Source organism: Triticum urartu, chromosome 4 (genome assembly GCF_003073215.2).
Source record: "Triticum urartu cultivar G1812 chromosome 4, Tu2.1, whole genome shotgun sequence".
NCBI lineage: Eukaryota > Viridiplantae > Streptophyta > Magnoliopsida > Poales > Poaceae > Triticum > Triticum urartu.
In genome coordinates, this window is record NC_053025.1 from 123,977,137 (window position 1) to 123,993,415 (window position 16,279).

The window sequence follows — 16,279 nt, forward strand, 5'->3', positions numbered from 1 at the left end:
ATATGGAGGATATAGTCCTCAATCCAGACCCCCCGGGTCTGTTGTTCCGTCGTATGCCTCTATGTGTACGGGTTTGAATCCCTCTGGAAATTCGTGGTACATCACTTCGTCAGTGAAACATAGGGGGTGTGCGGCACCCCTGTATCTGGGTGTATCGTGATGTTCAGATGTTTGTTGTGTTGCATCGTATGCTGGAGCGCGCTTGCGTGGTCCATAGATGGATCTGGTTGTGCCATCCTTTTGATGCGAGCCCTCGCGTGGATCGCGTATTGGCTTATGTGCGGCGTTGTTTGTCGCTCTATGTTGGCCGTGAGGTCGACTATCCGGCCAGATGGCTGTTTTATTTTTTGGTTGCGGGGGATCTAAGGCCTCCTCATGGAATTCAGGTAGCAACTTCCACTTCGGGTAGCTCTTGCTTTGGCGATTACCACCGTACTTCGCTGCTGTGTTGAGTACTTTACTCCATCTGATTCTGAGTGTGTCTTGCGCAGCCTTGAGCCTTTGCGTTTGCTTTTTTAGACTCCTCGCGGTGGCAACAAGCCTTTGATGGGCATTCTGTTGCTCCGGGTGTCTGTCTGGTGTGATGTTGTCCGGACTATTATCTTTGACAAAGTCGGGTTGTTCGGTTTGATTCTCCGTGTTGCCGTGGTCCGGCGATGGTTCACCCTGCTCTAACGCTGGGTCTATATGATCATTGTTTCTGCCGAGGCGGGATTTGGAGCGGCGCTTACGCTGCCGCTTTGACTGCTTCTCGAGGGGACAACCCTTCATTGCGTCCTTCCGTTCCTCGTCGTCGTTTTCTCTTGGTGTGTCCACCATGTATACGTCATGTGATGAAGTGGGAGCCCAATGCCCTGTGGGCAGTGGTTCCTGTTCGTCTCCTGCATCATCGTCCATACCGTCAGTGTCTTCAGAGTCGAAGTCGAGCATGTCGGTTAAGTCATCGACAGTGGCTACTAAGTGGGTGGTGGATGGGCGGCGAAGTTCTTCGTCATCCGCATCCCGATCTTGCCGGACATAGTTCGGCTAGGATCCTCCTGACAAGGAGAGAGACCTTAATGAGTTCAGTATGTCGCCGAAGGGCGAGTGCTGAAAAATATCCATGGAGGTAAACTCCATGATCAGCGCCCAATCGGATTCGATAGGAACGGGCGCAAGCGGTTCGGAGTCCGTGGCCGGAGAAGGATCCGGCAGTTTAGCAACATGGCTCTCGTGAAGGGTAAGGTCGATCCTCGGCTCGATCGCCGCTGGGAGTGCGGCCTCCGTGGTGGGGTCTATCCCTCCATCCTCAGATGGCGCGATAGGCTCCGAATTGAGGGTTGGAGCACTTGTCAGTGCGATCTCCTGAACATTGTCCGACGGCAGAGCTAAATCATGCTCATCAAGAACGTGCGGCGCACTCGGCAGGGACTCGAATCCGTCGAAGATCAAGTCTCCGCGGACATCGGCCGTGTAGTTTAAGTTTCCAAATCTGACCTGATGGCCAGGGGCATAATTTTTGATCTGCTCTAGATGGTCAAGCGAGTTGGCCCGCAGTGCGAAGCCGCTGAATACAAAGATTTGTCCGGGGAGAAAAGTCTCACCCTGGACTGTAGCGCTACCGATGATGAAAGGAGCCATCAAGCCTAACGGTGATGACACAGAGGAACTCTCAATGAAAGCACCAATGTCGGTGTCAAAACCGGCGGATCTCGGGTAGGGGGTCCCGAACTGTGCATCTAAGGCGGATGGTAACCGAAGGCAGGGGACACGATGTTTTACCCAGGTTCGGGCCCTCTTGATGGAGGTAAAACCCTACGTCCTGCTTGATTTATTCTTGATGATATGGGTATTACAAGAGTTGATCTACCACGAGATCGGAGAGGCTAAACCCTAGAAGCTAGCCTATGGTATGATTGTTGTTGTCCTACGGACTAAACCCTCCGGTTTATATAGACACCGGAGAGGGTTAGGGTTACACAAGGTCGGTTACAAAGGAGGAAATATCCATATCCGTATTGCCTAGCTTGCCTTCCACGCCAAGTAGAGTCCCATCCGGACACGAGATGAAGTCTTCAATCTTGTATCTTCATAGTCCAACAGTCCGGCCAAAGTACATAGTTCGGCTGTCCGGAGACCCCCTAATCCAGGACTCCCTCAACAGGCTTCTCCATAAGTCTGTATAAACCCAAACACTTTGATCATTTCATCAAAGCGAATGTTCCAACTCCGAGATGCTTGCACCAGCCCATAGATGGAGTGCTGGAGCTTGCATACCTTGTTAGTATTCTTAGGATCGACAAAACCTTCCAGCAGCATCATATACAATTCTTCCTTAAAGAAACCGTTAAGGAATGTAGTTTTGACGTCCATTTGCCATATCTCATAATCATATAATGCCGCAATTGCTAACATGATTCGGACGGACTTCCGCTTCGCTACAGGTGAGAAGGTCTCATTGTGGTCAACTCCTTGAACTTGTCGATAACCCTTAGCGACAAGCCGAGCCTTACAGACGGTCGCATTACCATCCGCGTCAGTCTTCTTCTTAAAGATCCACTTATTCTCTATAGCATGCCAATCATCGGGCAAGTCCACCAAAGTCCATACTTCATTCTCATACATGGATCCTATCTCGGATTTCATAGCTTCAAGCCAATTGCTGGAATATGGGCCTACCATTGCTTCTTCATAGTTCGAAGGTTCACCGCTGTCTAACAACATGATTTCTAGGACAGGGTTGCCGTACCACTCTGGTGCGGAACGTGTCTCATGGACCTACGAAGTTCAGTAGCAACTTGATCCTAAGTTTCATGATCATCATCATTAATGTCCTCTCTAGTCGGTGCAGGCACCACAAAAACATTTTCTTGTGTTGCGCTACACTCCGGTTCAAGAGGGGGTAACTCATCAAGTTCTACTTTCCTCCAACTTACTTCTTTTGAGAGAAACTCTTTCTCCAGAAAGGATCCATTCTTGGCAACAAAGATCTTGCCTTCGGATCTGAGGTAGATGGTATACCCAATAGTTTACTTAGGGTATCCTATGAAGACGCACTTTTTTGATCTGGGTTCGAGCTTTTTAGGTTGAAGTTTCTTGACATAAGCATCGCATCCCCAAACTTTTGGAAACGACAGCTTAGGTTTCTTCCCAAACCATAATTCATACATCGTCGTCTCAATGGATTTAGATAGTGCCCTATTTAAAGTGAATGCGACAGTCTCTAAAGCATAACCGCAAAATGATAGCGGTAGATCAGTAAGAGACATCATAGATCGCACCATATCCAATAGAGTGTGATTACGACGTTCGGACACACCATTATGCCGAGGTGTTCCAGGCGGCATGAGTTGTGAAACAATTCCACATTTCCTTAAGTGCGTGCCAAACTCGTGACTCAAATATTCTCCTCCATGATCTGATCGTAAGAACTTTATTTTCCTGTCACGTTGATTCTCTACCTTGCTCTGAAATTCCTAGAACTTTTCAAAGGTCTCAAACTTGTGTTTCATTAGGTAGAGATACCCATATCTACTTAAGTCATCAGTGAGGGTGAGAACATAACGACAAACACCGCGAGCCTCAACGCTCATTGGACCGCATACATCAGTATGTATTATTTCCAACAAGTTGCTTGCTCGCTCCATTGTTCCGGAGAATGGAATCTTGGTCATTTTGCCCATGAGGCATGGTTCGCACATGTCAAATGATTCATAATCAAGAGACTACAAAAGTCCATCTGCATGGAGTTTATTCATGCGTTTGACACCAATATGACCAAGGCGGCAGTGCCACAAGTATGTGGTACTATCATTATCAACCTTGCATCTCTTGGCATTCACACTATGAATATGTGTAACATCACATTCGAGATTCAATAAAAATAAACCATTGACTAGCGGGGCATGACCATAAAACATATCTCTCATATAAATAGAACAACCATTATTCTCGGATTTAAATGAGTAGCCATCTCGCATCAAATAAGATCCTGATACAATGTTCATGCCCAAAGCTGGTACCAAATAACAATTATTGTGGTTTAAAACTAATCCCGAAGGTAGATGTAGAGGTAGCGTGCCGACGGCGATCACATTGACCTTGGAGCCATTCCCGACACGCATCGTCACCTCGTCCTTCGCCAGTCTCCGCTTATTTCGCAACTCCTGTTTTGAGTTACAAATGTGAGCATCCGCACCGGTATCAAATGCCCAGTAGCTACTACGAGCGCTGGTAAGGTACACATCAATAACATGTATATCATATATACCTTTGGCATTGCCGCCCTTCTTATCTGCTAAGTACTTGGGGCAGTTCCGCTTCCAGTGACCATTTCCCTTGCAATAAAAGCACTCGGTCTCGAGCTTGGGTCCATTCTTTGGCTTCTTCCCGGCAACTGATTTACCGGGCGCGGCGACTACCTTGTCGTCCTTCTTGAAGTTCTTCTTACCCTTGCCTTTCTTGAAACTAGTGGTCTTATTCGCCATCAACACTTGATGTTCCTTTTTGATCTCCACCTCCGCTGATTTTAGCATTAAATATAACTCAGGAATGGACTTCTCCATCCCTTTCATATTGTAGTTCATCACAAAGCTCTTGTAGCTAGGTGGAAGCGAATGGAGGATTCTGTCAATGACCGAGTCATCTGGAAGATTAACTCCCAGCTGAGACAAGCGGTTGTGCAACCCAGACATTTTGAGTATATGCTCGCTGACAGAACTGTTTTCCTCCATCTTACAACTGTAGAACTTGTCGGAGACTTCATATCTCTCGACCCGGGCATGAGCTTGGAAAACCATTTTTAGCTCCTAGAACATCTCATATGCTCTGTGTTGCTCATAACGCTTTTGGAGCCCCGATGCTAAGCTGTAAAGCATGCCGCACTGAACCAGGGAGTAATCATCACTACGTGACTGCCAGGCATTCATAACATCTTGAGTTGCTGGGAAAATGGGTGCGTCACCTAGTGGTGCTCCAAGGGCATATGCTTTCTTGGCAGCTATGAGGATGATCCTCAAGTTACGGACCCAGTCCGTATAGTTGCTTCCATCGTCTTTCATGTTGGTTTTCTCTAGGAATGCGTTGAAGTTGAGGGAAACATTAGCGTGGGCCATTGGACCTACAGGATAGATTGTAAAGACAACTTTAGACTAAGTTCATGATAATTAAGTTCATTTAATCAAATTATTTAATGAACTCCCACTCAGATAGACATCCCTCTAGTCATCTAAGTGATACATGATCCGAATCGACTAGGCCATGTCTGATCATCACGTGAGACGGACTAGTCATCAACGGTGAACATCTCCATGTTGATCGCATCTACCATATGACTCATGTTCGACCTTTCGGTCTCTCGTGTTCCGAGGCCATGTTTGTACATGCTAGGCTCGTCAAGTCAACCTAAGTGTTTCGCATGTGTAAATCTGGCTTACACTCGTTGTATGCGAACGTTAGAATCTATCACACCCGATCATCACGTGGTGCTTCAAAACAACGAACCTTCGCAATGGTGCACATTTAGGGGGAACAAATTTCTTGAAATTTTAGTGAGGGATCATCTTATTTATGCTACCATCGTTCTAAGCAAACAAGATGTAAACATGATAAACATCACATGCAAATCATAAAGTGACATGATATGGCCAATATCATCTTGCGCTTTTGATCTCCAACTTCAAGGCACGGAATGATCACCATCATCACTGGCATGATGCCATGATCTCCATCATCGTGACTTCATGAGGTTGTCTCGCCAACTATTACTTCTACTACTATGGCTAACGGTTAGCAATAAAGTAAAGTAATTACATGGTGTTTATATATTGACTCGTAGGTCATACAATAAATTAATACAACTCCTATGGCTCCTGCCGGTTGTCATACTCATCGACATGCAAGTCGTGATTCCTATTACAAGAACATGATCAATCTCATACATCACATATATAATTCATCACATCCTTTTGGCTATATCACATCACATAACATACCCTGCAAAAACAAGTTAGACGTCCTCTAATTGTTGTTGCATGTTTTACGTGGCTGCTATGGGTTTCTAGCAAGAACGTTTCTTACCTATGCAAAAGCAACAACGGTGATATTCCAATTGCTATTTACCCTTCATAAGGACCCTCTTCATCGAATCCGATCCGACTAAAGTGGGAGAGACAGAGACCCGCTAGCCACCTTATGCATCAAGTGCATGTCAGTCAGTGGAACCTGTCTCACGTAAGCGTACATGTAAGGTCGGTCCGGGCCGGTTCATCCCACAATGCCGCTGAATCAAGATAATACTAGTAACGGTAACCAAATTGACCAAATCATCACCCACAACTACTTTGTGTTCTAATCATGCATAGAATCAACGCATAGACCTAGCTCATGATGCCACCGTTGGGGAACGTAGAAATAATTCAAAAATTTCCTACCTGTCACCAAGATCAATCTAGGAGATGCTAGCAACGAGTAAAAGGGAGTGCATCTTCATACCCTTGAAGATCTCTAAGCGGAAGCATTACAAGAACGCGGTTGATGGAGTCGTACTCGCGGAGATTCAAATCGCGGAAGATCCGATCCAAGCACCGAACGGACGGCGCCTCCGCGTTCAACACACGTACAGCCCGGGGACGTATCCTCCTTCTTGATCCAGGAAGGGGAGAGGAGAAGTTGAGGGAGAGCTCCGGCAGCATGACGGCGTGGTGATGGATCTTGTGGTTCTCAGGCAGGGCTTTGCCAAGCACTACGGAGGAAGAGGAGGAGTTAGAAGGGGGAGGTCTGCGCCAGGGGAAGGGTGCAGCTGCCCTCCCACCCCCTCACTAGTTATAGGGGGAAGGGAAGAGGGGGCAACCCCCACCCCCAGATGCATCTAGTGGGGGCGGCGGCCAAGGGGGGGGAGACTTGCCCCCCAAGAAGGTGGGAGGCCCCCCAGCCCTTTGGGTTTCCAACCCTAGGTACCTTGGGCCCTTGGGGGTTGCACCAGCCCACTAGGGGGCTGGTTCCCACCCATATTCAGCCCACTTGACCCCCCCAGGGTAGGTGGCCCCACCCGGTGGACCCCCGGACCCCTGAAACCTTCTGGTGAGTCAAACTGGACTTCCCATATATAAATCTTCACCTCCAGACCATTCCGGAACTCCTCGTGACCTCCAGGATCTCATCCGGGACTCCGAACAACTTTCGGTAAACACATAAAATTCCCATTACAACTCTAGCGTCACCAAACCTTAAGTGTGTAGACCCTACGGGTTCGGGAACCATGCAGACATGACTGAGACATCTCTCTGGCCAATCACCAATAGCGGGATCTGGATACCCATATTGGCTCCCACATGTTCCACGATGATCTCATCGGATGAACCACAATGTCGGGGATTCAATCTATCCCGTATACAAATCCCTTTGTCTATCGTACGTTACTTGCCCGAGATTCGATCATCGGTATCCCCATAGCTTGTTCAATCTCGTTACCGGCAAGTCTCTTTACTCGTTCTGTAACGCATGATCTCGTGGTTAACTCCTTAGTCACATTGAGCTCATTATGATGATGCATTACCGAGTGGGCCCAGAGATACCTCTCCGTCATACGTTGTGACAAATCCCAGTCTCGATTCGTGCCAACCCAACAGACATTTTTGGAGATACCTGTAGTGCACCTTTATAATCACCCAGTTACGTTGTGATGTTTGATACACCCAAAGCACTCCTATGGTATCCGGAAGTTGCACAATCTCATGGTCTAAGGAAATGATACTTGACATTAGAAAATCTCTAGTAAACGAACTACACGATCTTGTGCTATGCTTAGGATTGGGTCTTGTCCATCACATCATTCTCCTAACGATGTGATCCTGTTATCAATGACATCCAATGTCCATGGTTAGGAAACCATAACCATCTATTGATCAACTAGAGGCTCACTAGGGATATGTTGTGGTCTATGTATTCACACATGTATTACGGTTTCCGGTTAATACAATTATAACATGAACAATAGACAATTATCATGAACAAGGAAATATAATAATAACCATTTTATTATTGCCTCTAGGGCATATTTCCAACACACAGCTGGGTGAGCTCGATGAACCCTTTGCTGCCAAACACACATTGAAGTAAATATGGCTTACCCACGATGATTTGCTCCACTTGTTGGAGCACATCGTGGTCGGCCGTGGTGTGGGTCTCGAGTTTAGAGTGCGCAAGCCGGAGCTTCTTGAGCTCCTCGTTCGCCTTATCCTTCTTGGCCTAAAGGGCATTGCACGCTTCGTAGACGCCCTTCCGGGTCTCCTCCACCTCCACGACACGCGCCTGGTCATTTCCCCTAGCCACCTTTTCGGTGGCTAGGTCCTTCTCCGCCTTGGCGGCCGCAATCTTTTGTTGCTAGGCCTCCTGTCGAGCTTTCACAAGCTCGGCCTTGATCCCATCAAGCTCGTACAAAGCCACTATCATTCAAACAATTAGGCATTAGCTTCTATTGCACCAAGCTATCCTCACGGAAAGTAAATTTGACAAATCTCTCTCCATCCTACCTTGAGATTGCTCGATCCGATTTTTCATCAAATCAAGGTCCATCTCGGACCTCTCGAGCTTTCGTTTCATCTCTGTGATCTCCTCGGAGGTGGAGCTCGGAGCCGAGGTAGAAACCTGCGAACAAGCACTTTAAAATTAGCCACTGTACCAGGTATCAAAATTTCAAGTATGCATGCCAAAGCCTTGGGGGCTACTCATTTGTAAGCTTGTGGTATATTTCTTCGATCCCAAAGCTATTTTTTCAAAACTAGCCTTGGGCTCGAGGGCTACTCACTTTCTACACTATCTAAGTAATATGCCACAATATAAGCAAAAAAGTCCTCGGATACATACACAGACTTGCAAATATATCCAAGCAGGGAGGTTATTCTTAATGTAATGCAGAAGAATGCATCAAAGCTCGTAACAAGGCCCTTGAAGAGCTCATGGATTCTAGCCTCTATGGACCGGAAGCCTTGCAGCGCTGGGTCGATCAACGTGCGGTGCTCTTCTTTAAGGGAGGAGCCCATTAGGGCACCTTCATCTCTTCGGTCCACTCCAGACTAGCTCACCCTGAGGCGGAAGATAGGGGTGGCAAATCCTCGAGACCCAACACCGAGGTGCCAAGTACGAGGGTCTGAAGCCACAGAGTTGGCGCCGGAGCTAACTTTGGATGGGCCAATGTCTGGCGCTGCCCTTCCTTGAGGACCTCGGAGACCCCGTCCCCTTGGCTCTGTGAGGCCGAGGTCTCAACCTCGGCCATTACGATCGGTTCTGCGACCCCCGTTCTGTTGTCCGGGGAGCCAAATTGGATGTCGCCTCCCCCAGCCCCTCCAGAGCAGGACGAGGAGTGGCGGGATCCAGTGTCTCGCTGGCAGACAGAAGCCCACTCGAGGTGTTTCCGCTGAGGTCTACCTCAATGGAAAGGAAAACCACACACAGAGACGATGATATACCTCCAGGGCGCGTGCTTCTCCCTTCCCAGCTTGAAGTGGTTGTCGTCTGACTCATCGGAGAAGGTGATGTTCTCCGGCAGAGTAGGCTTGCCTACGGGTCCGACAGGGACCTTGCACGCCCTTTTTTGGCCTTTTGGACATACCTCGGCCTCAGTGTCCTCGAACGCCTCCCTCTTCCCCTTGAGGGAAGGGTTCTCTACCTCCTTGACCTCCTCCACGTTGTCTTCGTGGGAGGAGGAGGCATGGGTATCCTCAGACCGAGTGATCGAAGTCTCTCGAGTCTGAAGACCCGTCCTACCCTTCTGGGGCTTTGATCCCTTAGGGATCACCACATGCCTCCCCTCGACCAGGAGGGCCGTAAGCAGGCGGGTCCTCTCCCCCTCTAGCACTGGCGCCGGGCACAACATCTGCTACGCCTTGGTGATCCACTTCTACAAGCATAAACTGATCAATTAGCTGAGATCTACATCATAGAATATGAAGCTGTGTATGAGAAGATTACCTCGGGGGCGTCGTGGCTGGCTTCGAAGCCGAGATCTCTCCCTTCCGAGGGAAATTCATCCTTGGACGGCTTGAACAGCCGGTTCCACATCCCAGACAAGGTAGAGCGGAAAAGGTGGTGAATGGGCGGCATGTGTTCAGGCTTGTGTGCCCACATTGGATTGGCCCGAAGTTAAAGTGGGAGGATAAGGTGGTGGAGCATGACGTTCACCATGTGTGCCAGCTAGCGGTCTTTCTGATCGGACCACCACATGATCCTTTTGATCAGCACCTCCACCTCCCCCGGGCTCCCCTAGGTGATCCCCTTCTTCGCCCAAGGCACTAGCTTCCTTGGAGGCCCAACCGGGAATGTCGGGACTTCGGCCTAGCCTGCAGCGAGTAGCTCAGGGATGTAAAACCACTCATGTTGCCACTCTTTGAAGGTCTCTATGAACCAGCTCACCTTCTAATTCTTGCTGATCATGGCACCTCCACACTCTACCAGATCGGAGCCGCTAGACTTTGGCTTGACGCTGAAGATCTTCAGCCATAGGCCGAAGTGCGACTCGATGTGGAGGAAGGCCTCGCTGACCGTGATGAAGGAAGGCGAGGTGGAGGATGGAGTTCGAGGATTCTTCGGGATATAACCCTGCATTATAACCTGCCCTGGAAGGGCCAGTTTAGGCCGTTGGCGACTCCCTAAGCCAGGCTTTGGACAAGCCTGAGGCCATAAGACACAAGGCCAGTGGGGCGGGTTACAAGATGGGCTGGCTTAAGGCCCGGATCCAGAAGACGGCCTAGAGGCGTAAGCCGCCATATGATGACTGGTCTTATAAGGCAAGGGGATTTAGAATAATAAGCAAAAAAAACTGGCACTAGGCACTATGTCAATAGGTTAGTCCCAAAAATGATATAAATTTGCTATAAAATGAATATAAAACATCCAAGAATGATAATAGAATAGCATGGAACAATCAAAAATTATAGATACATTGGAGATGTATCAGCATCCCCATGCTTAATTCCTACTCGTCCTCGAGTAGGTAAATGATAAAAATAGATTTTTTGTTGTGGAATGCTGCCTAACATGTTCATCACATATTATTTTCTTTTGTAGCAATGACATTTGGACTTTTAGATGATTCAAAGTAATAGCCTATAATTTACATGAAGACATCAATACTCAAGCATATCAACAAGCAACCATGTCTTCCAAAATATCAACACTAAAGGAAGTTATCCCAAGCCCATTATGCTCAATCATTGATCCATTCGTGAAACACACTCGAACATTAGCTACATCGAATGCACAAGTATGATCATAGTGCTCCCTAGTTGGTGCTTTATAAGCAAAGATGGAGACTCAAATAAAAATAAAAATTGTATAAAAGTAAATAGATAGGCCCTTCGCAGAGGGAAGCAGAGATTTGTAGAGGTGCCATAGCTCAAAGCTTAAATTGAGAGATAAAAAATATATTTTTAGAGGCATACTTTTCCCGTTCAATGAAAATGACAGAGAATTCCCAATACTTTGCATGCTAGATACATCATAAGCGGTTACCAAACATAAAATATTTTTTTCCTTTTTCCACCATTCTTTCACAATCCATGACTAGCCGTATCCACAGGTGCCTTCCATACCAACACTTTCTGAGGAATTTATTATTGACAACATAAAGTAAATTTCTTTTTCATTTGGGGAGTGGGCATCCCTATTACCGCCACACTCTCGTGCAATGACAAGTGGATAAACACTCATCTTGAGAATAACGCATCTAGAATGGAAAAATATTGGCCACTCCCTACCGCTTCATGAGCGGTACGTGCACACAAAAAGTAATTCATTTTGAAAATTAGAGTTGGCACACAAATTTACTTGGAACAGCATGAAAATACTGCATATAGGTAGGTATGATGGACTCATTGGCACAACTTGGTTTTAAGGATTTTGGATGCACAAGTAATATTCCCACTTAGTACAAGGAAAGGCTAGCAAATAGATTGAGAAGCATCCAACCAAGAAAGGAAAATGATTATAAACGAGCATTAAGCATAATTAACAACGAATAATGCACCACAAGTAGGATGTAATTGCATTGCATAATTGTTGATTTCTTGCTTGCATAAGGAATCACAAACCTTAACACCAATATTCCACCTAAAGGATGATTCCTCACCAACATGGCTCACATATTACTATCATCATATCTCAAAACTATTGCAAGGAATCAAGTTTATAATATCCAATGATCTTCATGAAAGTTTTTATTATATCCCCCTTGGATATCTATCACTTTGAGACTAATTTCATATATTACCATTGCTTATAACAAGCTCTCAAATAAATTTAAGTGAAGCATGAGAGAATTTCTTCAAAATTTTACTAACTCTCAAATTGATCTAAGTGAAGCAAGAGAGTATTTCTTCAAAAATTAAAGCACCACCTTGCTCAAAAAGATATAAGTGAAGCACTAGAGCAATTCCATAGCTCAAAACATTTAAGTGAAGCACAAAGAGCATTTCTAACAAATCATAGCATCATTATGGCTCTCTCAAATAGGTGTGTCCAACAAGGATGATTGTGGCAAACCAAAAATCAAAGCAAGCAAACACTCATATAATACAAGACGCTCCAAGCAAAACTCATGATATGTGACAAATAAAAATATAGTTCCAAGTAAAATTACTGATGGTCATTAGAAGAAAAGAGGGGATGCCTTCCAGGGCATCCCCATGCTTCTTGGGGTGAATGGGCATCCCCAAGCTTAGGCTCTTTCCACTCCTTATTCCTTCATCCATCGTGATCTCACCCAAAACTGGAAAACTTCAATCACACAATACTCAACAAAACATTTGTGAGATCCGTTAGTGTAATAAGACAAATCACCACTTTAAGTACTGTTGTAAACCCATTCATATTTTATTATTGCATTATACCTGTAGTATTCTAAATTTACCATGGCTTATACCACCCGATATACTCCATAGATTCATCAAAATAAGCACACAATGCAATGAAAACGGAATCCGTCAAAAACTGAACAGCCTGTAATAATCTGGACATTGGCCATACTTCTGTAACTCAAAAAATTCTGAAAACGGAAAATGTAGGCAATTTGTATATCAATCTTGTGTAAAAAAATTAGAATTTTATCTCGCTTCCATGATTTTTAACAATTACGCTACCGCGAGCAAAAGTTTCTATTTTACAACAAGATCAAATCAACTATCACCCAACATGATCCTAATGGCTTTACTTGGCACAAACACTAATTAAAACATAAAACACAATCATAACAATAGCATAATTGTGTCAACACACAAAAACATAATGAAAAGGAGAAAAAAATTATTTTATTCATTGGGTTGCCTCCCAACAAGCGCTTTTGCTTAAAGCCTTTAGCTAGGCATTGATAATTTTAATGATGCTCACATGAAAGACAAAAAAATGAAGCACAAAGAGAGCATCATATAGCATGTGAAGAACAAGTTTTAGTCTAACATACTTCCTATGCATAGGCATTTTATAGTGAATTTTTTATCAAGACAAGCAATTTCTAGCATAAGCAAATAGGAAGAAGGAAGCATTAGTAATTTCAACACAAAGAGAGGTGATTTAGTAACATAAAAATTTCTACAACCATACTTTCCTCTATCATAATAAATACATGTAGGATCATAATGAAATTCAACAATATATATCATATAAAATTTTCTCTCCATGATCCACATGCATAAAAGTTTTACATTCTTCCAAAGTAGAGGGATTAATATCAACTAAAGTCATGACCTCTCCAAACCCACTTTTATCAAAAAATTCATAAGATTGAACACTCTCCAAATGTGTGAGATTATTTTTACTTAAACTTGACACTCTTCCAAACCCACTTTCAATATTATCGGAAGCATATTCATCATGAGGTTTAAATAAATTTTCAAGATCATAAGAATCATTATCACCCCAATCATGATCATTGCAATAACTAGTGGATATAGCAATATTAGCATCCCCAAGCTTGGGGTTTTGCATATTATTAGCACAACTGACATTAATAGAATTTATAATGACATCATTGCAATCATGCATTTCATCCAAGGAGCTATCATGAATAACTTTATAAATTTCTTCTTTTAACACTTCATCACAATTTTTAGATTCACGAATCTCAAGAAAAATTTCATAAAGATAATCTAGTGAACTCAGTTCACTAGCAATTGGTTCATCATAATTGGATCTTTTGAAAATATTAGCCTATGGATGAGGACCCATATCAATAGATTTTTAGCAAGCGAAGATCCAAGCAAATAGAAGACACATGGCAACTCAAGCAAAGAGGCAAACGGAAATTATTTTTGTATTTTTGCAAAAATGTTTAAGAAGTGGGGGAGATGAAAATGAGAGTCAAATGGAAAAAAATTAAATTGCAAGGAGATGAGATTTGTGATTGGATATCTGGTAGATGTTGATGATGTCTCCCCAGCAAAGGCGCCAGAAATTCTTCCTGATTGCTTGTATCTGCATTGGAATTTCCCTGAAGACGGGAGGATGATGCAACACAACCACGGTAAGTATTTCCCTCAGTTATGAAACCAAGGTTATCAATCCAGTAGGAGAACCAAGCAACACTTTGTAAACAATACCTGCACACAAATAACAAATACTTGCAACCCAATGCATAAGAGGGGTTGTCAATCCCTCCTCAGTATTGAGATAGATGAAATTGTATGAGATTGGATAAATAGATCTAGCAAAACACAAAATAAAGGAAATAAAAGAAAATGTGCAACAAGGTATTTTTGGGTTTTTGGAATAACATATTTGAAAACAATATGATAGAAAATAGACCCGGGGGCCGTAGATTTCACTAGTGGCTTCTCTCGAGAAAATAGCATACAGTGGGTAAACAAATTACTGTTGGGCAATTGATAGAAGAGCAAATAATTATGACGATATCCAAGGCAATGATCATCTATATAGGCATCACGTCCAAGATTAGTAGACCAACTTTTGCCTGCATCTACTACTATTACTCCACACATCAACTGCTATCCAGCATGCATCTAGTGTATTAAGTTCATGGAGAAATGGAGTAATGCAATAACAATGATGACATGATGTAGACAAGATGTATTCATGTAGGAATATACCCCATATTTTTATCCTTAATGGCAGCGATACATGCGTGTCATGTCTCCTTCTATCACTGAGAATAAGCACCGCGAGATCGAACCCATCACAAAGCACCTCTTCCCATTGCAAGAAAAACCAATCTAGTTGACCAAACCAAAACAAAGTTTCAGAGAAAAATACGAGGCTATAAAGATCATGCATATAAGAGTTCAAAGAAGACTCAAATAATACTCACAGATAGATCTGATCATAAACCCACCATTCATCGGATCCCAACAAACACACCGCAAAAAGTCATTAAATCAAATAGATCTCCAAGAATAGCAAGGAGAACATTTTATTGAGAATCAAAGAGAGAGAAGAAGCCATCTAGCTACTTCCTACAGACCCATAGGTCTGTGGTAAACTACTCACGCATCATCAGAGGAGCACCAATGAGGATGATGAACCCCTCCGTGATCGTTTCCCCCTTCGGCAAGGTGCTGGAATAGGGCTCTAGATTGGATCTCGTGGTTCTAGAACTTGCGGCAGCTAGAATTATTTTCCGTCAACTCCACTAGGGTTTCTGGTTTATTTGAGTATGTATAGAGCTGAGAGGCAATGGAGAGGACACCCATGGGCCCCACTACCCACCAGGGCACGCCAGAGGCCTCTATCGAGTGCTAGTGCCTTGTGGGCCCCACAAGCCTCCAATCCTGCACTTCCTTGGCTCCCAAGTTGTCTTCTGTGTAGAAAAAATCTCCAAAAAGTTTAGCTATGTTTGGAATCCGTTTAATATGGATATTCTGCAATGTAAAAAACAACCAAAAAAGCAACTGGCACTAGGCACTATGTCAATAGGTTAGTCCCAAAAAATGATATAACGTTGCTATAAAATGAATGTAAAACATCCAGAATGATAATAAAACATCATAGAACAATAAAAATTATAGATACGTTGGAGACATATCAGACGGTGATGTGTTGGATGAGATTTATCATGTAATCGAGTTAGTTTTGGTAGGGCTTGATGCCTAGTATCCACTATCTTCTGAGATTGATGTTGCAATAACTTTGCTATGCTTAATGCTTTTCACTAGGGCCCGAGTGCCATGATTTCAAATCTGAACCTATTATGTTTTCATGGATATATTTGAGTTCTTGATCCTATCTTGCAAGTTATATGCACCTATTACGAGTTATGATCCACATACCCCAAGGTGACAATAATTGGGATTCTTTC